Source organism: Neovison vison, chromosome 1 (assembly GCF_020171115.1).
Source record: "Neovison vison isolate M4711 chromosome 1, ASM_NN_V1, whole genome shotgun sequence".
Classification (NCBI taxonomy): Eukaryota; Metazoa; Chordata; class Mammalia; order Carnivora; family Mustelidae; genus Neogale; species Neogale vison.
The window spans coordinates 87,794,090-87,808,897 of NC_058091.1; positions in this window are offsets into that span (position 1 = coordinate 87,794,090).

Genomic DNA, 14,808 nt, shown 5'->3' on the forward strand with positions numbered 1-14,808 from the left:
AGGGCTTCATCTGAGAACCCCAAGGCCAGAAGCTGTGTCGTCCTCCCCCTACACCAGTGGGGCCTCCAGCAAGGACCTGGCTTGGAGGGTTCATCCACACTGCCTCCCTTACCATCACCCTTGGTGGGGGACAGTGAGTAAGTACATGAAAGGATTCCTGAAAAAATCCAGAGGCAGAAGGTCAAAGGAAGAAAGAGAGGAGGGTGGGAAGAAAGAGGCTACTCCCAGAGAGTGGAGTCACATTCACTCACTCAGGGGCCCTTTTTAGAAGCAGAGGCTGCAATAGTGTTCTGCCCCTGAGGTCTCCAATAGCCCTGCCTCCTGAGATTGTAACTACTGTCATGCTAATTTTATGCCACAACTACAAGGCCCAGAGAGGCTGATTACCTTGCCCAACACAGCTTGAACCCTTGCAATCTGGGACCAAAGCATACCGTCTTAACCACTGTGTTGTAGCTTACTGCCCTCCATAGGGTGATTTTAAGGGAAGGGAGGGAAGCAAGAGTTCAGTACTTATCAAGCACATCCTAACACATTGTCTTGTTGAATTCTCTCTGCAATTCTATGAAGTAGGTCTTATCTTCCTTTGACAAAGCTGAGGAAACGGATTCTGAGATAAAGGAGCTCAGTTCAGTCTTGTCACACAAGCTAAAAGGCACCACCATTTGCACTGTGCTCTGGGTGAACGGCTCTCAAATTCTGCTGAGGACCAGACGCCCTCTGGAGTTGTGCAGAGCCCAGAGTCACTTGCCTAGGGTTGCACCATCAGTACATGAAGGTCCAGGGATTTAAGACAGCTATCTCTCCAACCTCAGACACTTTCCAGCGCCTCTCCCAACCCCTCAAGAGCTGCCAGACATCTCTCTGCCAGGAACAGAGACTCCCTTTGTGCAAGAAGCGTGCGTGTCTCCCAGGGTGATCTCAGAGGCCCCAAGCTCTTCTACACAGACCTCAGCTAGTCAAAGTGTGAGAACTTTTTCTGGTCAAGGAGGTATGTGGGGAGGGGGTTGAAGAAGGAGAGGCAGAAAATTCTGGGACACACCTCCCCCAACTGCACACACTTGGGTCATGGTGGGCACAGCTAGGGTGATCAAGTTGTCCCAGTCTTCCCACATCCTGGGAACCCCTCAGTCCTGGCAAACAGAGATAGTTGATGTCTTAGTCAGCTCTGGCTGCAGTAACAACATACCATACTCAGGAAACTTAAACAGCAGAAATGTATTTCTCACACTTCTGGAGACTGGGAATTTCAAGATCAAGGACCTGGCCTACTGGGTTTCTGATGAGAACTATCTATCCTCCTCATTTTTTGCTCACATGGCTTTTCCTTTGCACAGGCACATGGGGGTGGGAAGAGGAGGGGGGCAACACTCTGGTGTCTCTTAGAAGGACATTAGTCCTATCATGCCCTCACCTAACCCTGATTACTTCCTAAGGACCCAGTCTTCAGATACAGTCTCGTTGGGGATACGACGTCAACATCTGGGTTTTGAGGGGACACAATTCAGTCCATAGCAGTAGAACACCCTACTTATAGCCAGGTTGCTCTTCTCCCTCCCTGGTCCCAAGGTGTCCGGGGGGAAAGGCTATTTATTCTACCAGAAAACCACCCAGCCACGGCAGCTAGTGAAGAAGGGCCTCTCACTGGAGCTGACAACCCCAGCTTCGGGGCCTGCGCAGAGAGGATGGGCTCAGAACTCCCAGGAACTATGGAGGAATGGCTGAAGCTCATCAGTACCCAAGGTCAAACTCAAGTTCTTCTCCTGTTGACCTTCCTAGATGCCCCATTCTGGAAATGAGGGAGAGGTATGGAGTACAGACCGACAAGCTGTGTGGATTCTCTGTGCTTCAGTTGCTTTACCTGTAAAATGAGGGAGATGATGCCTACGTCACAGAATGGTTGTAAGGGTTTCTAAAAAAAAACAGCTGGATTTTGAGTGACCAGCACCTAGCAGGTATCAGTACATGGTAGCAATACATCCTTCCTCTCGCTCACCCTCTTGCATGCTTTGATTCATTCCATAAGAATTTATTGAATAATGACCGGGTTGTAGGCGCTGGGGATGCAGCAGGCCATAGAATGAAGTCTCTGCCTCCAGGAAGCTGACACTGTGGTCCCGGGAAGCAAAGAGACAAACAATGCATAATAGCAACAAAAATGTCAGAAGGTGACAGAAATGGGAATGGAGGCCCAGAGGGGCAGCTGAGGGACAAGTCTGGAGTCCAGAGAGTAGGGTCAGGAACATGCACTCAGGGGCCCTCATAGTCAAGGGGATCTTTAAAGGCCAGGGACTCGGAGAGAAGGGACAAAGAAGAAGCAGCAGAAGGGACTAGCAGGGGCGGCCGGCTATAGCATGGAGACGTCCAGGGAGAGGTGCCCTAGGAACCCAGACCAGACAAGATCCAAGAGGAAAGAGAGGGAAGGGAGGATGGGGGAGAGCGAGTGTAGCAGCTCCTAGTGCAAGGGGCGCTGACCTTGGTGAAGTACCCCAGCCACAGCGAGAAGCCCCACTGGCATGTTTGGGTTCCTTTTGTCTCTGCATCTCCCCAACACATAACTGGTTCTCAGCCAAAATCCACCCAACTGAAAGCGGTCGAAATGCCTTTCTGCTCACAGTTGGGGCGAGGGCCAATGATCTCCTGACTTGGGCTCTCGCTCGAGGCTCCAGAGGCTCCAGCAAGGGCGAGCCCACCATCCCGAGTCCTCCTCTCTGACAAGGTCAGTATGTGTGTCCAGTGAGGCTTCTGATGGCCTCCCACGACAGGAGGGTCATGTGGGTGTTCCTGGGTCCCTGACTGCCCAAAGGAAAGAAGACGTCAAAGCTGAAGAACAGGAAAAGGACCTGGCTGAGATGGAGGAAGGCACTGAAGTCATGGACAGTAACAAAGTAACAACAGAAACAACAGCAACAGCGATCAGGACAGGAACAGAGCTCTTGCACAGAGCCAGGCAGCTGGCTGAGCGCCACACAGCTGCTGACATTGTCTCCGGGCTCCCCACTGCTCCATCCACCCTTGGTCACCCCGCAAGGCCAGCCCTCAGACCTCACTCCCCACGGTCAGCACCAAGCCTGGCCTTCCTCAACCATCATGGGAAGCTTCATCATTGAAGCTTTCAGAGGACCAGCGCAGTAATGTCAGAAGCCAGAGACAAAGCACTCCAGGCTCTGCCCTCTCCTACTGGGCCTTCTGCTTCTCCGCCACCTGACTGACCTGGGTCCTCCCCTCTGCCCTTCGCACATCACTGTCGCTAGCACTGTTTCCCTTAGCCTGCACCGCCACGAAGGCAGGCGTTTCCTCAGCTCACTCCTGACCCTGTCAGCAGCCTCTCAGCCAACCTTCTCCCAGAGACAGGTGCTCACATGGTATGATTTTAGAGGACAGAACACACACACATGCCCATGCCCATAGACACACACACTTATGCATATGCCCATTTGCAAACACAGATACACACAGTCCTATATGCACACACAAACACACACACCCATACACACACACACTTATGCACATGCCCATATGCACAGACACACACACTCCCATATGCACACACAAACATACAAATACATGCCTATATGCACATACACAAACACACATCCACATGCTCCCACATGCACACGCACATATACATACATGAGCATATGTCCATACACATGCCAAATGCACACACACATAAGCAAACACACATACACACCCATTTGCACAACACACACACACACTCCCATATGCACACAGAAACACACATGCACATGCCTATATGCACACATAAACACACACATACACACACATTTGCCCCTCTGAAAGATCTTCCCCACTGGCTCACTCCAGCACCTGAAATCCCACCATGTTAAGGTCCAGTGGAGACCTATGCAGTTGTGGCTGTTACTATAAATACTGAATGGGAGGGAAGCTGGGATTTGAAAGCTGGGACAGTGGAGGGATCAAATGTGCTGGTGGAGGGAAAAGTTTTCAATTAGCAATAATGGCGCCTCGGATAAACCTCATTGGCTACGATACTGCCACCGAGAAATAGGTGGGACAAGCTGAGTCTTTCCAGAAGAAAATCAGCCCCCGGGTGGTGGGCAAAGGGAAAGGGGCAAAGGGTGGAAGCCAAGCACAGAGATGGAAGGAATCAGAAAGCTCATTCTCTGTTCTCCGAAGAATGTGGTTTAGTGTAGTGATTGAGTGTGACATCAAACAAGGGCATCAAATCCAAGCGGTGCCATTTACTAATTACATGGTCTTACAAAACTTACTCAATCCCGGGGCGCCTGGGTGGCTCAGTGGGTTAAGCTGCTGCCTTCGGCTCAGGTCATGATCTCAGGGTCCTGGGATCTTGCAAGGAGCTAGCATTTTTGGGGGGGATTATTCTTTGAGAGGTTAGCATGGGTGGGTGTCCAAAAGATGCCGTAACAACTCACCTAAATAATCTTTGCTTTCAAAGAAGTCCCGCATCGGGCTCTCTGTCAGCAGGGAGCCTGCTTCCTCCTCTCTCTCTGCCTGCCTCTCTGCCTACTTGTGATCTCTCTCTGTCAAATAAATAAATAAAATCTTTAAAAAAAAAAAAACTTACTCAATCCCATTAGCTATATTTCTATATCCTTAAAATGAGTAGAATGACAGTACGCATCTTGCATACTGTTGTCAGAAGGTTTTGACAAGGTAATCCATGAAAGATGCTTAGCCCAGTTCCCAGCAGCACTGAAAAATCTACAGCAAACGTTTAATATTACTAATATTTAACTGAAGGCTGCTGCCCGTCTGTCTCCACATCAGTTCCACCTGTGAGCTTCCTCTGGCGTCTGCCAAGGCCCTTAGGGTTCATCAATGCTCTGGGTATGAATCACTTATAAACAGATAATCTAGTGTCTTCTGTTTGAGGAAAACATCTCCCCTTCCTCCAGTGGCAACATCTAGTGACCCCGGGTGAGGAAAGGGTGGAGCACAAGAAGACAGTGTGTGCCTGCAGCCAGAGGACTGTGTTCCAGCAGCGCACCCTGCTTTCCCTGAGTTTGGCACCTGTTCTAATCTGTTGTAGTGCAGAGGAAGGAGCACTGGGGAAACATAAGTTGGTACAACCACTACAGAGAGCAAAGTGCTCTCACAATTCTCAAATTTCCAAACACACATACCCTTTGACCCAAAAACTTGGCCTCCATGATTTATTTTTTTTACAGAGATGAAAATGATGTAAGCCTAAGGTTATTCACTGCAGGATTATTTGTTAAAACAGAAATTGGAAACAATCTAAATATCCACTATTTTTCCAATAAATCATGGTCCATCATTACTGTGGAACGATGTTCCACAGGCAACTGTAAAAAAATATGAAGACATTTCTATAAACTGATTATGAAAACATCTCAAAATCCATTGTTAAGTGAAGGAAGCAGAGTACAGAAGACAGCGGAAAATGTGAGAAAAGGCCATAGAGTCCCATATCTAGTTAATATGCTTGGAATAACTCAGGAAGAAAAGTAAAGAAATTATAATATTTTCTCTGAGGAAGAGAACCAAGGAGCCAAAAGACAAGGCAGTCACTGACTTCTTTTTTATATATTTTGAATTTTAAAATGTTGAAAATATATAGACTTTCACTTAACAGCACTGGACCTGGAGTTAAACCAGAGTTCAAAACCCAAATCAACTAGTTGTGTAAAGCAGGTCACCTTACTCTCTGGGAGCCTTGGTTTTTCCATATGTGAAATAATGGTGAGAATAATATATTTATCGTAAGTAGGTGTGAACATTCACTGAGACTGGGTCTTAAATAAAATATTCTATTTGGAAGTGGCCGCAACAAAGACAGCTTTGAATAAATGTAAGATAAATATGACTTCATTTCCTCCTACTTGCTTAGGACAGCACTGCAAGGTAGGGTTAGAGACTGACAACACAGAGAACAAAAGAGAAGTGAAAGTACAAAGTGTCTGTTTCACAAGGAGTGGAGGGTGGCAGGTCCCGTTGTGCATGTGTGCTGTTCACAGTACCATGGTTTGCAGTGTGCAGTCCCCATCAGTGGGTCACTGGATCCTCAGAAAGGATCCTGGGACATATAAACAAGACAGAGAGGCATGGCCCTGTTTTACACTGTCCCAGAGCGCTATATAAAGAGGCTCCATGTCATTATCAAGGAGACATGAATGGACAGGCACCATGTGAAAGTTGAGGGGATGTGGTTCTGGGGAGAAAACAGAATATGTTCATACTGCTCATTTAATCGTCCTGGGCTTCAGTGTGTATGTCCACACTATGGAGCTCATCCTAATACTTAATTTGTAGGATGTTAGGTGAATTAGGGCTTCAAGCACTAGGACAAGTACTTGGGAGAAGCTCAATCCATAGGAGTTAGCATTTTTGGGGGGGATTAGTCTTTGAGAGGTTAGCATGGGTGGGTGTCCAAAAGATGCCTTAACAACTCACCTAAAGAATCTTTGCTTTCAAAGAACTCATGGTCTAATAAGAGAGACAGACAGACATAGAGAAATAGATGTCAACAGGAGTATAGTTCTCTCTCTCCAACCAAGTTCCTCTTAAATAAAATCCTGATTTGCACGTATGTACTTCTGTATATTATGGTCTCATTATACATGCAACATGAGTTGCTCCCATTGACTGTGATTAAAAAGGAAAGACATGGGGAGGGGGAGAGTGGGGGGAAAGGTGGTAAGACAGATGCAAAACAGGAGAGATCCTTGAAAAGATAATTGAAGTTGAGAAAGAGTCACATGGGGCCTCTGCGGAGCTTCTCTTCCATAGCATCTAGGAGGAGGGGCACAGGACCATGAATCAATGAGGCTGGAGGCAGGGATACTGACATAGAGTTATCACAGGCAAGTGTCCTAGGGAGGGGAGCTGAGAACTGTAGCCTCCATGTGCTGAGGTTCCCCTACTTTTTTTTCCCCTTTCTTAATAATTATTCTGGAGGCCAAGTCAACAACCCTGAGTTGGAAAGCTAAAAGGCATGGACACCAGGATACTGGTAATATAACAAAAGATAGTGCACATACTCTGCTGGGAATGATCTCATCTCATCTGCAAGACAACACTGAGAGCAGCTACTACTTTTGTTATCCCCATTCTACAGATGGGGCAACAGGCTCAGAGAGATTAAGACATCATTCCTGCTCAAGGTCACCGGGCTACCCAGCTCAGAAGCCAGGATTTGCAACCAGGTCTGTCAGATGACGAAACTCACGTTCTTCTTCACTGCATGGTAGGTTTTAAATATTCTCGTGCCTGCTATGAAGCTAAAGATATTTAGATGTGGTGGTGGTGAGCTGGGAATCTGTACTTGTGATAAAATATTGCTGAATTATACACAAAGATGTACCAAAAGATGAGTATTTGCAAAAACCGTTGAAATCTGAGTAAGGTCTGTGGTCTGGCTGATTGTATTGAGCCAATGTTAATTTTCTGATTTTGTTGATACACTACAGTTAGTAAGATGTCATGATGGCAGCAGTGGATTCTGAATCTGCTGGAGCTCTCTGGACACTTTGTGCAACTTCTTAGAAGTCTACAGTTTGTTTAAAGTGAAAAATTGGGGCACCTGGGTAGTTCAGTTGGCTAAGCATCCAGCTCTGGACTTCCACCCAGGTCATGATCTCCGGGTCATGGGATCAAGCCTCCTGTCAGGCTCCATGCTCAGCAAGATGTCTCCTTGTCCCCCACCCTCACTCAATCTCCTTCAATAAATCAATCAATCAAATCCTTTTTTAATAGTGACAAGCCAAAAATACATACACACACAAACATATGTATATGTATACATATACGTACATATGTATACATACACACACACACACACACACACACACACACACAGAAACACTTGGCTGAAAATATAGGGCCAGGGTGGGTGTGAGGAGATTCGAGATAGTTCCTAGCCAGTAAAGAATAATACAAGGACATCATAGCACAGGGGTAGACATATTCCCCAAACTAAGAAGAATAAAATACCATAGCTGCTCCTTATTGAGAGAGACTCCTATTGTAAGGTAACTTTGTTTTAAGGAAACCCAAGTTTTCCAGCCTTACTTGTCCATAGAGGGCTCACAATTACAGATGTTACCCATGTTTCACCAGTTTTCACTCTATTACAGAGTTTCTACACAACCCCAAATCTTACCAAGTAATTGCTGAGAGGTTTCTCCCAGCACAAGTTTTCTTGCACAAGCCCACTGGCTCTGTTCACACCCATCCCATCCACAGATGCCCTTTGTCCTGAGGCACTCTAGAGCATTGCTTCCCAGGGTGCCTTCCACCAGGTGAGAAGGTCACCAGGGCTTGGACCCAAGAAGCTGCCTCCCGATATCAGCAAACCCAACCAGGTCCCCCCAGATTCCCCTGGCCTGAAGGCCCTCAACATTTCATGAAGGAGGAGGGCAGATGCCTGCTCCAGGCCATGCTTGGTCACCTGGGCACCAGAGCAGAGCAGCCCACGTCCAGCAGAGCCCTTCTGAAAATCATTCCTGAGCTCTCCACTAAGAGATTCAGAGAAGAATGCAGAGTTCTAAGACACAGTCCTACTAGAACTAATATTTACTGAGCATTTACTATGTGCCAGGCCCAGTGCCAAGCAGTTCTTGTGGGCAAATTCATTTAATCCTAACAGATAAGTTGGCTGCCATAACAAAGAGACCTGACAATAACCCAGTGGCTTAAAGTAGTCAGAAGTATATTTCTAGCTCACATAACATCTGAGGGAGACTTCCTGGTCAGGAGGCAGCTCTGCTTTAAGCAGAGAGTCAGTGACCCAGGCTCTTTCCATCCCCTAAGACATGGCCCTCATTCCATGGGGAAAGCTGTTTCTGTGTCTGTTTGCAGCCAGTAAAAAGGAGAAAGGGAGCATGCAGGTGGCATGCTGAGTGCCCTAGAGCCCTGGGTCTGGCAGTTGCCTACATCACTGCACCCATATTCCGTTGCTGGAAACTTCATCACACGGCCTCACCAAACTGCACGGAGACTGAGAAGTGGGTGTTCAATACTATGCATTCACAGTGAAAAAGTGGGAATCATGTTCTGGTGGATAACTTCAGCCTGCTCTACCCTTCCTCACAATTAGTCCCAAAGATGCTCATCTAGATAAATGCTCACCCTAGGTAATAGCTATCTGATCTGACAAACTAATTTCAGCCATTAAGGTAGAGCTGGACCCCTTTCAGATAAAATGTGTGTTTCGCATGTTTTATTAACAGGGATCTAATGGAGATGCAGGACTTAACCCAGAGATACAGCTCTAACAAGGTGGGAATCAGGGCAGACCTTTTCAAGTGGCAACACAGTCCAGAGGCTTGGATGTGAGTCCAGGGCCTTCACTTAGGAAGATCACTGAACCCCGCCCCCCCCCAGCCGTCAGTTCTCTGCAGAAGAGAATCTGGGAAGGTAATGAATATGTCATGGTCTATTAAGCTGAGAGGTGCTGCCAGGTCTAAGATTATTTTGGTTGGAGGGGACCTGCACATCCTGCCACCACAGCTGCTCTTTGGGAAGGCCACAGGTGTCTCTCTCCAAGGTCTGGGCTTGGGATGAACAGGTTTCCAAAGGTGAACCTGGAGGAGCTCAGCAGGAATGCTCCTCTGTGTCTGTGTGTGTGAGCTGCTTCAGTCAGCTGGGAAGTTAGTCATTTATCCACATGGATGACTTGATTTTTGATTGAGTTAACAAGTACTTATTGAACACAATTTCCTGAAGGCCTGCAGTAAATTGGATGCTATATAGGTATATGGGAACCCTATAAATTTTTACAACCCCACATTCTTCAAATATTGGGATAGTATAAGATAGCTAAGGAGGAAGGGGAGGGAAGAGCAAACACTAGAGAAGGGGGAGCCGTGGGGAGGCGAGTGAGAGGAGAGGAAAGGATGGTTGGTCCTTCTTGTTTCCAGGCACCAATGAGTGTGTTCACCAATGAGAACAAACCAACCCATTGCGCAAATTACTAAAATACATAATCTGTCCTCGTCTGAGTGCTTCTTAAGTACCAGGCACTATGCTAAGTGTTTTCTCTACACTATCTCATTTAACTCTGACAACCCCGAAGACTGGCACTATTACTGTGACACTTTTGTTAGCCCATTTTACAGATGCAGAAATGGAGACAGATAGATGTCAAGCAACTCACTCAAGGCCACACAGCTATTAAAAGACCCACTCAGTCTTAAAACCCAGGCCTGATTCCTGACACTGTACTCTAACCACTGTGGCTGACTTACACTTGTCGGTCATTGACCTCAGTCTCCTCATTTGGGAAATGGGGCCAATACAACCAGCTCTGTTTGCCTCACAGTGTTGTTGTGAGGAACCACTGAGAAACGATTGCCAAAGTGTTCTGTAAATTTACAGAGCCTCATGAAAAAGAATTAAACAGCATTGCTCCAAGTTTTGCTAAGATTATTCTACTTTAGAGAACAAAACAAATAGGAGTAGAAAGATTAAAATAAGCCTCCTGTACTCAGAAACAACTTTGGAAGAAAGATATTGTTGACTCACCAGAGAACAGTTCCAAGTGGAAGAACTCAGAGTTGTTTTATCCCCAACCACCTCATCAGAACATCTAGGAATCAATAGCACAGCCATCATGGTGTGAGGACTCTCAACAAGGCCTGTGGGAAACCCCACACAGAAAGGAACTGAGGCCTCTGGCCAATAACCAGCCCCATCTTGTCAGTTATGTGAATGGGTCACTGTGGAAGTGGATCCTCTAGCCCCAGTCAAACCTTCAGATGATGCAGGCTCAAGAGAGACCCTGAACCAAAAACTATTCCTGAATTCCTGACACTTAGAAGCTGTGAGAGATAATAAATGATCATTGTTTTTAAGCCACCAAGTTTGGGGGTAATTTGTTACACAATAATGGATAGCAAATACATTGTCTATGCTATTTCATGGCTTAAGTATAAGATTAAGGGATATTAATCAGAGTTCTCGATTCTGAGCAAGAAAAACCAATTCTGGAAAATGTGAGCCAGAAGGGAATTTTCTGGAAAGGCCAACTGATAACCTGGGCAAGAGAATTCCAGCCCTGATTCAGAAAAAGGAAGAGCCAGGTAGCCATACCTCCATGGCTCTCAAGAGCCATTAACCATCCCACACATCCTATCTTAGTACAGGCTGCTGACAGGATACCAGAATAGCATAACATAATATAAAAGAATACCACAGACTAGGGGCCTTAAACAACAAATGTTTATCTCTTACAGTTCTGGAGGCTGAAAGTTTAAGACCAAGGTGCTGGCAATTTGTTGCCTGGTGAGACTTACCTACTTGGTTTCAGATGGCCATCTTCTTGTGGTATCCTCACATGGTGGATAGTGGAAAGAGTGGAAACAAGAATTCCTGTGTGTCTTTTAGGGGCACTAAACCTATACAAGAGGGCTCCACCATCATTAACTAATTACCCCAAAACCCCACCTCCTAATACCATCACATTGGAGCTTCAGATTTCAACACATGAATTTCAAGGGGACACAAACATTCAGTCCACAGCACATCCTCAGTATAATGTCTCAGGATGCTATGTCTGGAGTGATAGTGACATAGATCATATCCCAGCCCCCAGCTACACCAAGGGCAGGCAAGAAAGGGTTTGCCTCCTTTGGTATTATATCTCTCTGAGACTATTCCCAGTAGGGAAAGATGATTCCTAAAAGGAAACTGGGGTGCTGTTGGAGAAAAGGATGGGATTCTCTGCAGCAAAATCACTAATTATCCACCCCAGGGGTCACTGCATGGTGTTACAAAGAGGGAGGACTCAAATATCAAACCAGACCACATGTAAGAAGTGAGCTAAATGCTTTGCAATCATAATCTCATTAATCCCTACAACAGTCTTTCAAAGAGAGTAGTATTGCCCCCCCTATCCAGACAAGGAGATAGAGTTTCAGACACATTAAGTGACTTGCCCAGGTCTTCATGGGAAGTGATGGAGCTGGTTTTCAAGTTCAAGTCCATGGGTTTCCAGAGTCCTTACTTGTCCCATATTGTCAGACTTCCAATACAGGACCCTATGAGAATGAAAACACATTCTGCTTTGATGAAATCAAACAAGTTGAAAGAGTTAATTGAGGGAAAGAAACAAAGGCTGAAATGGGGGGGGGTAGCCTTATCTGCTTTCAAGGGGGACTACATCCGAATCATACCTGACCAGTTTGGCCCAGAAAGAAGGTGGTGGTCATAGGCAAAAAGGCACAGACACATAAAGAAGGAGATCTTCCAGAAATTGAAGCTTTCCAAGAGCTCAGTTCTTATGACTGAAAATAGTCCACTTCTGCCACCTAGCCACAGATGGTCTCTTCAGCCATAGCTCAAAAAGTCAATTTGGGGGAAGCCCCATGGGTAGGTATACAAAGGGCACAAGCAAGATATGAAGATTTTCCTAGTGGATTTCCCAAACAACCAAGGTTATCAGTGGGTCCCTTTCTCTGTCACACACTCTCCTTATGTTTTGTGAGATTCCCAGGGACAGAAGGGCCAGTCCCTCCATGGATCAGGTGTCAGGCCCTTCCCTATCCCCATATCTACTCTCTACTCCACTAAGGAAATTTTCTACAATCCCATCTTTACTCACTTCAGCATTTCCTAAATACTATTCTCAATTTTATGATTGCATTTTTCCTAGTTTGTGAGGAAAACAAATCTATTCCCACCTGGTTGATAGCTAATTTAAAGCATATTCCTGTCCTCAGGCTAATGTTTTTATGACATTATGACTCTAACTGGCTAGTATTGATGTTAGTTTTTTGTTGGCCAGGAGCCATAACATCTCTACCAACAAAAACTTAGCATAGGCTAGAATAAGGCCAACATGAGGAAGATTACCTACAGATAAGAAAATAAATGAGGGACCACCGTGATTCAAAGCACATAATAACTAGTCAAATATGTGCTAAGTAGATAAATAAACATACCTCTGTAAGGCTTTAAAAAGGGTGAATAAGGATGACAGTTCTTATAAAAGAGTATTCCAAGGCTTTTGTATTTTGAAGACCAATAAATTTTGTTTTGTTTTGTTTTTTAAATTGAGAAAGTTAAAATCAACAAAGGACATTTTAATAAAACTGTCCTCTCCATTACTGTTCTCTCTGGAGATAATAGATCCTTTGACACCAACAAAGAGGAAGGGTATGATCACAGAATGAAGGAAAGCCTTTCCAGAGAAAGACTCATTGGCACATTAGATAGGGATCTTAGTCGTACATTATAGAGTCTCTGTCTAGTGAGTTTAAGCACAAAATGAAATATTATGAGGCTAGATAGTCATTGGAAGAGCCAAAGGAACAGACTGAAAGCAGGACCTGCAGTATTGACTCCCTACAACATCCCGGAACCAGGCCACTGAGGAAGCTACTGGATCAGGAGCAGCTGCCCCAGCTGGTGGGTCCTGGGCCACCTCAGCTCCTCAGAGCAACCAATAGCCTTGTGTCCTGCTCAACTCCTAACATTCATTCAATGCCAAATCAAAGTCCTACATGAGTTCAGCTGAGTGGCAGAACCCAAACACACCGGGACCTCAATCTGCCAAGGGGGTTTCGGAAATGTTGGTTCAGTTTTCAGCCTCTGCGGCACAGGATGCCATGTGGGGCTGTAGAAGGGACTGAATAAATAAGTTGAGAACTGTCAGTGAGCTCTTGCTTCATACTCACGAAACATGTCAAGGCCTGATCCTAGACCACAGAATCAGATTTGGGCGTGAAAGCCATCCTAAGGGATGTGTGCAGTCATGCTTTATTGAGAAGGTTCTGAAGGTCAATGGACACACACAGGAAACTGCTGAGAACGTGACTTTTCTTGGGAAGAGAGTTTGCTGCCTGGAACCATAGCATTAACCACACCATAGTGGATGTCTGTTGTATTCATGGCTGTCCAGACTTTTGAGTAGCTTTTTCCCATATCTGGGTGTATTTGCTTGCACTGAGTTCTACCTCTCCAATATTAAAGTCAGAATTCAAATTTTCAGATTCCTTTGCAGGTAGGATTCAGGAAGTTATCTGAACTCTGACCATCTGATGTCCCCACTTGAGATCTGATTCAGAAATGGGTGGCGTGAAGAAGGAGGTAGCGTAAGGAGCTTCCATGTGTGCTGACATAAATGGCCGCAGAACCTCAGCCTTCAAGGGTGGTGGTAAGGGCTGCTTCCCAAATGAGAAGAGACAGTGGTGCTGGCAGAAGTGGCTGCGACCTCATTCTGGGTTCCTGCTACACAGTGCTCAGCGGTACCAGCCATGGCAACACTGGTTTCCCCCTTGGGCTCATTCTACACCACAGTTTAGGGTACTGTTCCTGGAAACTTTACCTCAATCCTATTTCTCAGCCCTCCAAATGATTGTTTATCCTTCAAGATTAAATCCCTGTCTACAGTCCTCTGCCAGAGTGGATCCTGTTGCTAGCAATGGAGAACCCACCTGATGTGCTGGGTGAGCCAGGGACACCTGACTCTGAACCCATGGCCTCTCCACCATGCTACAGGGGGAGTCTGCCACAAACCCTACCTAGGCTTTATCCCCCACTTCTTTCTTGAGTCAGGTGCACACAGGGAGGGGGGCGGGGGAAAGGTGCCCTTTTTCTCTGACTCCCCCCATCCCAGGAGCTCCTAGAGAACAAGAGTTTTCTTCTTCATTGAATTTTTATAAGCAACATTTTGGGCAGGACAGGTATTCAGTAAATGTTTGATGAATGAGTGAATGAGTGAATGGTTAGGTACATACCAAAGTTATGCCCATGTGGATCCATAATCTGGACCTGTGCTATTCATTTTGGTATCCAGTAGGCACACCTAACTACTAACCACCTGAAATGCGGTTAGTG